Source organism: Cygnus olor, chromosome 27 (assembly GCF_009769625.2).
Source record: "Cygnus olor isolate bCygOlo1 chromosome 27, bCygOlo1.pri.v2, whole genome shotgun sequence".
Lineage (NCBI taxonomy): Eukaryota > Metazoa > Chordata > Aves > Anseriformes > Anatidae > Cygnus > Cygnus olor.
In genome coordinates, this window is record NC_049195.1 from 5132497 (window position 1) to 5141717 (window position 9221).

A 9221-nucleotide genomic window follows, 5' to 3' on the forward strand; every position below is an offset into this window, starting at 1 on the left:
ACGGGGCTGAACGGGGCTTAAACAGGGCCCGAACGGGACTTAATGGGGGCTAACGGGGCCTGAACGGGGCCTAACGGGGCTTTACAGGGCCTTACCGGGCCTTACGGGGCATGTGGGGACTTACGGGACCCGAAGGGACCCGAAGGGACCCGAACGGGGCCGAACGGGGCCGAACGGGGCCGAACGGGGCCGAACGGGGCCGAACGGGGCCGAACGGGGCCGAACGGGGCCGAACGGGGCCTCACCGCCCCGCCCACCTCCCGCCGCTCCTCGCGTCCGGCGTCACTCACCGCCCCGTGACGCCGCCCCCCTACTCCCACCCCCTGGCGCGTCGCCACCAATGAGCGCCCTCCTCCACGGGGCGCCTCGGGTCCCGCCCCGCCCCGCCCCGCTCCCATTGGCCAGCCGCCGGCAATTGTTTTTAGCCGGGTCCTGGCCCCGTGGCTGGGGCCTGGAGATTACATCTCGGAGCGAAGAGTCCTCCGAGCAAGCGTCCGGTCCGCTTAGAAGCAGGATGAAGAGGGGTGAAAAAAAGGGTTTAAGCTTCTAAGGTAGCCAAAACTTAAAGTAGAGCCATCACTGGCCTTTTGTAATTGTTCGGACAGATTGCTTCTGTTTTATTACTCACATTACTTGTAAGCTTCCTCGTTAGTGTCTATTCTAGAGGTATTCTCAAGTCTTCAAAGCTATTTCTTCTCGTTGTGGTAACGTAAAACTACTAACCAAGCTCAAGATAGCTTTAAGATCTTGTAAGGACAAGGAGTGCTGTATAAGTAAGTACTGACTTAGAGCTGATATTAAATAACTTTTCTTGTTTCTTCCGATGGTGGCTAGATCTGCGTTTAAAAGAGAATGCTCCACCTTCTCTGCTCCTACTTTCCCGCACCTTGTACTTAATAGATTTAAAGCCACAGCCTGTACCAGAAAATAAGGTGAGTTATTTGAATAAAGCTCTAAGGTTAATCCTTTAACCATTATGCATTATAAAAATGAAGCACTGTGACATGAGTCTTGTTTTTTTTGATCCTCCAAGTGGACTGAATTTCTAACTGTACCGAACTGTATATTCTTCCTTAGATAGGTGAAGCTGAGGAAGTGATGACATCCGTTCCTGAGCATCAAGAAACCCTGGTGGATCCTGCCCCCGCTGTACAGGGAAGAAAGGTTAGAAAATAGCGGCCTACAGGTAGGAAAATGTAGTGTTGTGGTCTTAGGGAAAAGCTTGTGAACAACACTTTTGAAAGCAAGGAGGGGAAGAAAAAGGAGCTTGGCACAATTGCACAGAGTACATAAGCAATGTAGATTCCTGTATTGTGTACGTGTTTTAGCCTGAGAACCTCAGCTGCGTAGTCTGTCTTGAGAGGTAATGAAAGCACAAAGAGATGAGCTAGCACAACTTGCCCTGTTGCTTGAGACGGCTGGTTATTCAAAAGAGAGTTCTTATATTAGTCCAATCTGATAAAAGCAACAATAGAAAATTAAAGAAGAAAATTGTGTCAACAGCTAGAATTATTTCAAAATAGTCCCGTTAAATAGCGTAGGAGAAATTATGGAAATGCTAACATAGCTTTCACAAACGTGCATTGCAGCAAACAGCCTTGTTCAGATAAGGAAAGGGACTGTATGGAGTCTAGCTAGAGCTTTGTTTTCTGAGAAAGTCTGTGACTTAAAGCTATTTTTTCCTTAAAGAATGAAGAATTTATATCTCAGCCAACAGAGAAATTGCCGGTGTCAGAAGTGCCAGTTAAGCCTCCCCCACGAGAGGTAAGCTTTTCAACATGTTTAGACTTTCCAAAGGAGGTTGTTCTTCACACAACTTACAGTCAAGCTGTGGAAATTCCTGCTACAAGATGTTGTGAATGTTAAGGTCAAGGAGTGACTGGAGAAACTGTGGACCAGAACTGCACTGAGGGCTGCTGAATACAAAAATAGACATGGGAAGGTAGCGGGGCATTGCAGGGAGTTATCAGCATGCTCCTTCTTTGTCTCTTCTTTAATAACCTGCTTAGGACCGCTAGGACAGAGCAGCCTTCTGTCAGAACCAGTGCAGTGTTAAGTGCCGTTTTGTATCTTTAAAAAAAAAAGTGTCTACAGTGACTAGCCTTTTCCCTTGACCATTTCCTTTCTGTGAATACTTGATTTAAATGGTGCTGCTTACATCTAGATCTAGGATGCCCACTTCAGGCAAGTTTGGAAGTCCAGACAGTTTTATTGCCAGTAGAATGCGCCTTTACTCCGAAGAACTTTGATCTCACTTAAATGTTACTCTCAGAGTGGCTTTCCTTATTAAAATGTGAAGGGATTTTCTTCAGGAGAAGAAAAAAAAAAAGGATTTTAAGAAGCATTTGCATTGGTACTGTCTAAAATCTGCAACTTTTACACTTAGACTAAACTGGAAGCACCTCAGAGCAGCAAGGCTGGTGCCAACGGAGTCTAGCCTGAAGCCAGCAAGGACAATCTACCGCTGGAAGAGAAAAGCTTTCATCTCTCCACCTCCTTAAAAGGGAAGAATGATTTTCCAGCTGGCTGCTTTTACACAGAAACGTGTCAGTAGTCCTAAGGGGCTCTCTCCCTCTCTTCCAAGCTTATTAGCAGTCAGGCAGTGCTAAGACTCTCCAGATGACACCAGCTTCTCATTTGTACTCCATTCCCTCTACCCCCCCACCATTTTAACTTATGTTGTAAATATGTTGATACTTGCACTACTGTCTGTGCTGTTACTTACTGAACAGGTGCTTGTGCTCGTGAACCTTAGGAAAGGCAGCTTTTCATCCTCACAAAGGTCTGGGCACACAATGAACTAGGCTAGAAGCCCAGTAAAGCCTGTTCTGCGATTTGAAATCCCATGCAAGAACACAGCCACGTATCCAGGGCTTGCAGCTTGTCCTGCTGCTGCAGCTTTATTGGTTCGAGCCCTCGGTCCTAGGTAGTGTGGTTTAACTGATTAAAAAGTGCACGGTGGCCTAGGTGGCCACTGCATTTAACTCCCATTTGTACTGAAGAGAGTAACCGCAGCAAAGGAAAGGAGGACCAGCGCTCTCATCGTTGGTATCACTGAGCTTTTCAGAAAGACTTAAAAACTTGCTGTACAGGAGTAGCACAGGGGAGAAGAAAACTCCCCCCGTGTGAGCGTTTGCATTTGTCAGTAACAGCTGCATCACGGGCACGCCCAGGTGCCAGACACTCTTACAGAAAACAGAGGCTTGCATTTTTCAGGATCACCCCCCCCCGGGTCTTGTGAGGCAACAACCTGGGGACCCACACATTTCCCACGTAGAGACCAGGTTAACCCCTATCAGGCACAGAACTGCACAGCAGTGGGTTCTCTCAGATTTACTACTTTATAAATGGTTCTTCATACACTCCAGTGTCAACAGTTTTTTAGTAGACTATATAGGAAGGTGCTGAAAAGCTGTTTTTAGCATTTGTTATTTTTTTTGGCCTTTGTAAATATTCAGAGATTACTTTATGGACAATAGATATGGGTATTCATACTTACTGTAAAATTAAAATTAGACTTGGTGCTAAGTAGAATGAAAGGTCTTTTCTAGAGGTCAGACAGCCTTTAGGGCAGTCAGACTCAAAAAAGTCATCTCAAGGTCAGGTGTTATCAGCACTTTAAGCGTGTGACTTCAGGCTCTTACTACCAATACAGAAACAGCTTGCAGAAGGCAGCTACCGTTGTACCGTGTTCCTAGCTCCGTACCTGCACCTCTGCCTCGTTAGTAACCGGTATGCAATGCTGAATATCGGTATTTAATTGGTGGTTAGTAAATGAGAGCAAACATGGCTTCAATAAAAGAACCCCATTGCTGAAGCGTCGCTCCCGCCTCACTGCGGCGTGGGCGAGGTGTCGCCAGCAGCCGTACTTTGCTGTCTGAGGTAGAGCAGCCTTTGAGTACTTGTCTGTTCAGCAGAACGCCTCGCCTCCCTGAAAACACTGACAGCCGCTGATCTGCCAGTGGAGCTGTGACCTAACATCTGCAGGGCCTGCTTCTTCGGAAGAAGCATTTTCTCCCCTAAAGAGCTGAGTACAAGCATTCAGTGCAGTTATTTCAGGGGTGTTGAGAACAGAGGTTAATGCGCAGAAGTAGAAGAATGGAAGTAATTTCTGTGTTACGGCTAAAGCAGGTAAATAGGTACAATTCCTGAATTTATAGGTACAATTCCTGAACTTGAGGTTAGCGGGAAGAGCCGTGCAAGACAAAAGTGTCTTCAGAGCACACAAACTGGGCTCGCAGAGCCACCTAGCTCACTAAACCGTGTCAACGCAAGAACATCAGTCAGGAGGAAAGTTGCCCTTTTTGGTAACGTAAACAAGGTCAGTAGCTTCGGATAGGTTTTCTTGAAGTGCAAAAGCTCTGGTCTGCCCCGGAGCCAGGATCAGAGACCTCAGATCTGTTTGCACCTCGTGGTGGATAACTGCAGCCTGAGCGCCATCTCCGCAGGACAGATAGTTTAGCTAATACTAATGCAATTTGAGGGAATCGATCCCTGTCCCACAGCAGCGGATACATACAAAAATGCCATTAATATTGATGACTTTTTCCAGCTCTGCTACGCTGCCCAAACTCCCCTTCTTTGCCTGCAGTCAACAGTTTACATTGCTATTATCAAGGGACGTGTTTGTCCAGTGCAAGGCAGAGGGGCCGCACGGTAATTGCTGCATGCACGACTCACGCAAATAAGCCTCGGCCGACCTTTCCTCTGTGCTGGAAACCGCTGCTGGTGCTCAAACAAGGCAAGGCTGTGCCTGGCTCCTGGGGGGCTCTGCGAGCAGCATCGCAGCAGCCGTGCGGTGACCGCGCCGCCGCAGCGCGGGGAGGAAGCAGCGGGTGCCCCTCGCTGCCCGCTGCCCCGGGGGGCTCAGCCACAAAACCTCGCGGAGTGCAGGCGAAGGGGGCTCTGGCTCTTCTCCTCCCTTCCCCAAGCCCCTCCGAGCCGCGGCGCGCCCCAGCCTCGCGCTCAGCCCGGCTTTGGGGCTCCCCAGCCGGGCAGGACGCGGCTCCAGTGCCGCTTCCCACCGGCAGGTAGCAGCAGCCTTCAGGCTTTGCTCCGAGCTCGGCTGGCTCTGGGGAGCTTCTCAGCCCCGCTCCAAAGCACGGGGCCTGCCTCATCCATCCTCACCCTCAGCCCCTTTCTCCCCACGCTCCCAGCAGCGCAGGGCAGCGCTGGCCGCTGGCAGCTCGCCGCCGGGGCTGGGAGCTGGAGGTGAGGCGGCGCGGGACCGGGCACGGGGAGCGAGAGCCAAGCGTGACGCTGCTGAGGCCCTCAGGAACAGGAGCAAAACCTCGCACGGCCTGGGTTCGCGTACTGCTGCCTGTGATGCCCTTTTGATTTGAGCCGTGCTCCTGTCCTCCAGGCACGAGGGACGTTCAGCACCCAGCACGAGACGCTCGGACCCCACAAAGTCCAGCCCCGCTGGTCCTGCAGGCAGCGCCGTCCCCCAGCCAGCAGCCGCGCAGGGTTGGAGCTGCGGCTCTCCTCTCCCCGCAGCACGTAAAAGCCACATGCACGAGACACGTTTGCTAGCCCTTTCTCATTTTAAAGAGCTGGCTGCAGCCCTACAACAACAGAGCAGCACACGGAGTCTGCTCTTTGCACGCAACCCTACAATAACAAGCCAGCATCTGTCAGGAAAGGCAAAATTTGGTTGAGAAATTGTTTTTATTTCCAGGGGCAATTAAGAGCCCTAGGAGGGAACATTACCCAGAAATACCCTCTTGGCAGAGCCCTTCTGAAGGCACCCATCATGGCTGAAGAATTTCAAATTCACAGAATAAGCCATTCATTAGCGCAGCATAATGAAGTGTTTTCAGCACCAACCAGACTTCAAAGGTTCTGTTTTCTCCACGCCTGCAGCAACAGCTGAGCTTCAAAGCCCGGGCTGGTGCTGCGCTTCGACCAGCTCCAGCCCGTGGAGGCCGCCTCAATTGCTTGAGCCTGCGGACTGCAGCGCCGGCCCCACCTGCAGCCGCGTTTTGCAGACAGAATGGGGACCCGTGGGTGCAGAGCAGGGCCCGGGGGTCCCTGGGCTGCGAGCAGGACGCGTGTCCCCAGCCCTCTGGGCTCTCCACTGCACCGAGCCACGGCAGGTCTCGCCCAGGGGCACACGCGGCGTTATCCTGCCAGCCTGCAAATTCTTCCGGGCGCTCGAAGAATTTGGAGTTGAATTTCAAGTTGTTGGGGGCTTTGCTGATTTCAGTGCAGGAGGTGGGCAGAAAATTACCCAGATAATATCCTTAATTTCCTGCAAGTGGGTAATGTTCCCTTGGAAGACTGCTGCTCTGACAGCCTTTAAATACACCTTAGGAGAACATCGTATATACCACCTAGCGCGGGATAATGGCAGCGGTCGTGTTCTGCAGCCTGGTGTTCTGCAGCCTGCGTCTGCGCCAGCTTCTGGTCCCGCCCGCGCTCTCCGTGGCAGGGCTGGCAGCTGGCAAGGGGCAGCTGAAGTTTCCTGAGAGCTCCCTCGGTGGCTGCTCTGCCGGCCGAGTCGGCCCCAGGTGGGAGCAGCAGGTTCATCCAAGGGGGATCCGGCCAGCCGGAGAGCACCCGGCGCTCTCAGGGGAGCCTCCTGGCCGGGGACGTGGCCACGAGCCGGGTCAGCGCCCCCCCAGCTCTGCAGCGCCTTTGAGCCCGACGCGAGGGAGCAGCTCCTTCCTCTGCCGGGAGGTTTTGCAGGCGGAGAGAGGAGAGGAGAGGGGCTGGCAGGGAGCCCCCCAGCGCGGCTGGCACTGCCTGCGCCCCCTGCTCCTGGCTGCTCTCTGCCACGGCTGGGCCAGGCTGGCGTGCGCCGGGGCAGCTTCCCCTTCGGTTTCCTCCTGGATTTTTAATTTAGAAGGAGCTGGAAGCTGGGGCCTGCTCCTGCTGGGTTTTGCTGTGGTTGCCTCCAGCCACGCGGCAGGACTGCCGGCTTTGGCTCCTAACCCACGAGCACCGAATCACCAGCCCAAAGCAGCCTCGTGCCACTTGTGCTGCTCCGAACAAACCCGTTCCCAGACCCCAAATCCCTGCCGCTTCCCAGCCCCACAGGGCTCAGGGGGGCAGAGCCCAACCTCCCCCGGCTGTGCTGCAGGGCTCGGCTCAGCTCAGCTCAGCTCTGCACCAGCCGCGCGTCCTCGGCCAGGGCCCCGCAGCTTCCTGCGCCCCCCCCCTGCTCCCCAAGCACAAAATGGGGGAAAGTCAGCGTTTTCTCTACGCGACCCACCGAGATTGCGGAGGAAACGAACCCAGCAGAGCCCCATAAATTTCTGGATTCTGTTCTGCAACATCGGGCAAATTAAACGTTGCAGAGCTGCAAGGCCGTGTGTGCTTTGGCGTGGGGAGAGCTTTTCCAGCCCCGCCGGTGCCAAACACCTTTCAGCCCTCCCCTTGGCTCCCGAGAGCCGGCTCGCGGGGCTTTGTCCTTCCCCTGGGCATCCCCACAGTCACCGCTCGGTGCGGGGCCGGCGATGCTCACGCTGGCAGGGGAGGGCTCGGTCCTGAGCGACCCCAAACCCGCAGCTCCGAACCCCTTCTGCCTCCGTCCCATCACGGCCGTGCTGCCAGGGGGCAGCGGCTCGGCCCCGATGCTGGGGGTTTCTGCTGAGACGTCCCCGTGCCACGGCCGTCCCCGGCCTTACATCAGCTTCTCCACTGAAGGCTGCTGGGGAAAGATGCACCGGTCAGCACTTTTATAGTGGATTAATATTCAGAGGGAGCAGCGCTGATTTAGTGAGGCCCAAGCACAACAAAGGCTGAGATTTATAGCCCTCGGTATTAGAGCATTACATTCCTAGCAGGCTTTCTGTCTCTGTTATAAATTTGTAACAAAGACGACCGAGGCTTACACCAGCTTAAAATAATGTAGAACAAGGGCTCGAGAGCCAAACCTTGCAAGGAGAGGAACCGGGAGAGTTACGGGGTGCGGACGGCAGGAATCCCCCGGGATCAGCCAGGGCTCTTCCCTCCCCACCTCGCACCGGCTGCACCCGGTGGCCCCGGGATGCACGGGGAGGGCAGGGGCTGCTCGCGGGTGCTGTTCCCCAGTGGTGCTGGGCAGGTGGGTGCTGAGAGGGGCTCTGCCCGCTGCAGCTGGCGGCCGGGATTTCGGCGAGCCCCAGCACCGTGCTGCAGGACCAGCGGGGAGCAGGGGGGCGCAGGATCCCTCCTGAGCCCTCCGCACAGTGGCAGGGCTTTGACAGGAGCGGGAATTATCTGCAGCTGCCCCGGTTCATAACCGATGTTTTGTTTGGATGAAATCAAGCCGATCCGTGGTGTTTGACAGTGTCTGGTGCGCGGGCTGTCAGGGGAAGTGATGTACAGCAGGAGAGCCCCGCCGAGCGCTCTGCCAAGTTCCTGCTGCGGCAGGGCCCGGGCGCTCGCTGCGGCCGTCCCGCGTGCTCGGTGCGGGGCTGGGACACGCGCCAGGGGCTGACATCCCTCACACCCACCTCGGGCTCGGGCAGGGGCGCAGAGCCCCGCGTGCGAGCGGCCGCATCCAGACCTCCTCTCCTCCGCCCTCATGATCCCGCACAAGCGCTGCCGGCACGCCAAGCGCCTGTCCCGTGGTGATGCAGGAGGAGGGGGAAAGGGCTCCCCCTCCAGCTCCCAGCCCTGCCCGGGGATTTCGAGCCACGCGGGCAGATGCTTCCACTCCATTTCCTGCGCGCTCTGCTCGGCCGCCTCTCGGGGTGGGGGTTATTTCCTCCCAAGGAAACGGTTTATGGCTGGAAAGCTGCCCCCGGCTGCAGGGCCATCGGCCACCCGCGGGATGCGTGTGCGCTTGGCATGGGGCGGGAGCAGGCAGAGCCCTGCCCGGGACAACCCCGGCCCCGCTCCCACCCACCAGCCATGCTCACGGACCTGCACGCGCGGAGCATCAAGGTGGAACGGCAAACAAGGCTTCCTGACGCCGCTGGCAGCGAGACAAAGCCCAGCTCCGAGCTGCGCAGAGCAGCCAGATCCTGGGCCGGGGCCAGGAGATTGTCTAGGTCCTGCGCAGCCGGAGGGCTTTAAAAGGAGAGAAGGAGGAAGGCGAGGAGTGGAAGAGACAAAGGACGCTGCAGGAGCCAAACATGCGGCCAGGGGCTGAGCGCTCGGCGGCCACCAGTGCCCGGTGCTGCTGGCCACGTGCTCGGGGTGCGGCTGCGGGCCGGGGCTCCGGTAGGGGTGTCTCCATCTTGGGGTTTGGGTGTCTGTCTCCCCGAGTTTGAAGAGGATGCCTTCCAGGAAGG

General features: G+C 55.5%; 1 long non-coding RNA gene across 2 annotated transcripts; it reads left to right on the top strand.

Moving 5' to 3' along the window:
* The first annotated feature begins 498 nt into the window (after positions 1-498).
* LOC121060440 lies at positions 499-2702 on the top strand. Of its 2 annotated transcripts, XR_005814817.1 has the most exons (5): positions 499-551; positions 835-932; positions 1078-1164; positions 1690-1764; positions 2387-2702. It is a non-coding gene; the product is annotated as an uncharacterized LOC121060440 (long non-coding RNA). The 2 variants fall into 2 exon arrangements; XR_005814816.1 differs by lacking the exon at positions 499-551 and having other exon boundaries at positions 628-932.
* The last annotated feature ends 6519 nt before the right edge of the window (positions 2703-9221 follow it).